Here is a 3,018-nt window from a genome sequence, read left to right on the forward strand (position 1 = left end):
ATATCTATCTTGTCTTCCTTTTTAATGTGTATGCGCGTATATATGTACGAAGGCAGGCGAATAGGTACATATGTGTGTCTGTCTGTCTGTATGTATGTATATATGTATGTCTATGTATGTGTGTATATTTTCATCCACGAACTCACTCACTGATCTCATGAACATCCATCAATCTCTATTTCCATGCGCCCATTCTCCTCTCAGCCCGTGTGATTGTCTGTCTGTCAACCCGAAATCATATCCATGTCACGCCGCGTCCCATGTTTCCCCATCACCCTCCCATCCACCCCCAGCTACTGTTCTGTTACGGGGGGATGGAGGAAGGGTAGAGGGAGGTAGAGAGGGAGAGAGAGGACCGATGGTGTAAATGTTATTGGGTTAAAATGTGATATACTCGCTTTAACTCGGTGCTGTCAATCTCCCTGTACCTATATATCTGTCGATCTCGCTATCTGTCTGCCTATCTATCTATCTTCCCGCCATGAATCTCCGTATAATGTTGGGTCATTTCAAAACACACCTTGATTCACGGTTAATACTGCACTTTCTTTTTTTACCTCTTTGGACTTTAATATTCATAATCATTTCTGTTGCCAGTTATAACGTCACATATGTGCGATGTATAATTTATGTCACGTTATTTATAGGAAGTCACACCGAGCTTTTAATACAATATAGCTAGTCATGTTTCTCTTCAATAATTGGGCGAAGGAATATATGTCACCTTATTACAAACACCTATTACCACGCAGTCACATATGTAGATAGCTCGCCATATATAGAAAAGGGCTTATGTAGATAGCTCACCATATATAGAAAAGTCTTATGTAGATAGCTCGCAATATATAGAAAAGTCACATATGCAGTATTATATTTGGTCTTGTGACTCTGCAATAAGTGATAAAATTAAATATATAAATAAATAAATAAATAGATGAAATAAATAAATAAAAGAAAATAGTCGTTAATATTACTCTTTCTCTATGGCTCACCTCTGACAAATAAATGAATAAATATATAAATAAAAAATGACGTATTGAAAATTCACATATGCAGTATTGTTCCTATGACTCCGCAGTGATTCATAAATATCATAACTAAAAAGAGCAGAATTCTCTATATATCGTTATTCGTCTATGACTCATATGTGGCTAATGAATAAAAGTAAATAAATAAGAAAAATATCCATCAAAAACTCTTCTCATTCATACCACTTTCTGTAAAAACAAAAATTAAGAATCATTTACATTGCTCTTTCTGTGACTTGGACAAATAAATAAAAAAGTAGGCCTACACAGCATCCATTAAAGAATCTTGTCATTGATATATACAACTACCTTTCTGTATCTCGAATTATCTGATCTATACACGTATCTATCTACTAATTAATCTATCTTTCAATCAACTTTCCCTCATTACAAACATCTTTCTATCTATGCATATCTAATTATTTATCTAACATCCTATTTTCCTTTCTTATTACAAACATCTTTCTGCCTATATATATCTACTCATCAATCTATCAATCTATTCTCCTTCCTCACTACAAATATCTTTCTGGCAACACATATCTACTTATTAATGTATCCTTCTATCTATTTACCTTTCTTATTACACACGTCTTTCTGCCTCTACGTATCTGCTTGTCTACATACATCTGCGTGACCCACCTGAGGAAGGGCCTGGAGGTGCGGTCTCTGTACCACAACACCAAGCTGAGGTGGTCCCCGGATGGGCGCGACTCGGGGTGACCGCAAGGGAGGCGCGCCGTGTCCCCCCTAGCCACCCGAACCACCACCAACGGGCCTGTGGGAAGAGGAAAGGACACTGATGAAGTTCCATTACAGCCATTCTGAGAAGAGATAACAACCGCTGCTTATTATATATCACTATTTCCTTGTTCTCCCTCGATTTTTAGAACGACTGTTGTGTAGCTGAAGTAGGTAACGACTGTCTGGGAAAGGAATATAGGGCACAGGAGGCGGTACTATGGGACACTAGCTACTTTTGGAGTAATGTAAATGTAGTGTGAAGTAAATGCTATGGTGGTAAGGTCATTGTGCTCATATACAAAATGTATATCCTGCATAATGGACGCACAGTGGTCCACGGTGCAATGTTTTCTCTGCCCAGTGGCTGGTTTAAAGAGCGCAAGTATCAGATGAGGTACTTTAACAGGCGGGTCAGTGACGAGGTATTTAAACATGGGTGCCACTACCACAGTGACACCTTGGTGGAGGACCGACAAACTGTATGTTGTAGGCCTTGAGACAGCCATTCCGTGTGTTGAGAGTTCAGTAAAACGTAAGAAGACGATGTTAAAAGTAAAACAACGAAATGAAAATAAAATAGACGAAGTAATAAATCATTTACAGTCGCCAACACCTAAGAACCTTCTAACTCTTCCGAGACTCTTGGAAACGAAGAAGAAATGTGGGAAATAAAACTCTAATTGGCCTCCGTAAGTGTGTTTACAGCTCTAACAGACTTGCCGTAATAGTATATTTCGTTAGCTGTCCCCTGATGCTGTTAGCGGAGGAAAATATTTTCTCTAAGTTCACCCTTTTATTTCTGAACAAGTTTTCTGTTACACACCAACACGCCAAACGCTTCTTTCTCGTTTTATTTAATATTGCGTTGCCGTGTGTCCCAATATTGTATTTATTTTCATGCTTGTAAAAATATATAACTTATTTATATATTTATTTATTTATTCATTCATTTATTTATTTATGTTTGCCATGCATTGAAGTTTTCTTTCATCCCGTACAACCACACGTATATTTCCTTCCTCTTGAATATTTAAACTTATCAGCGAATTGAATTTAGTGCTCGTGTTGTATCAAGAAACTAAGGAACATATGTCTAATCGCTTGTACATATGATTACAATTGTCTAGCGTTGAAGTTTATGAGCTTATTAAATAGAAGAACCCCTTGAATAATGAAGTTCCCGGGGCGCCGCCAGGTGTCAGCACGGGTTCCTCACCTCCGGACAATGTTTCCAGATCGTCCATTT

At 38.0% G+C, this 3,018-nt stretch overlaps 1 protein-coding gene across 1 annotated transcript in view; it reads right to left on the bottom strand.

Moving 5' to 3' along the window:
• The window catches only part of LOC126980910 (uncharacterized), a 183,353-nt gene extending 180,694 nt beyond the window's left edge, over positions 1-2,659 (bottom strand). The window contains exon 1 of the mRNA XM_050831323.1: positions 1,671-2,659. The gene's annotated coding sequence lies outside the window, so the exon portion shown is untranslated. The remainder of the gene's footprint in view (positions 1-1,670) is intronic.
• Between the last annotated feature and the right edge of the window lie 359 nt (positions 2,660-3,018).

The sequence above is a fragment of the Eriocheir sinensis genome, chromosome 45, assembly GCF_024679095.1.
Source record: "Eriocheir sinensis breed Jianghai 21 chromosome 45, ASM2467909v1, whole genome shotgun sequence".
Lineage (NCBI taxonomy): Eukaryota > Metazoa > Arthropoda > Malacostraca > Decapoda > Varunidae > Eriocheir > Eriocheir sinensis.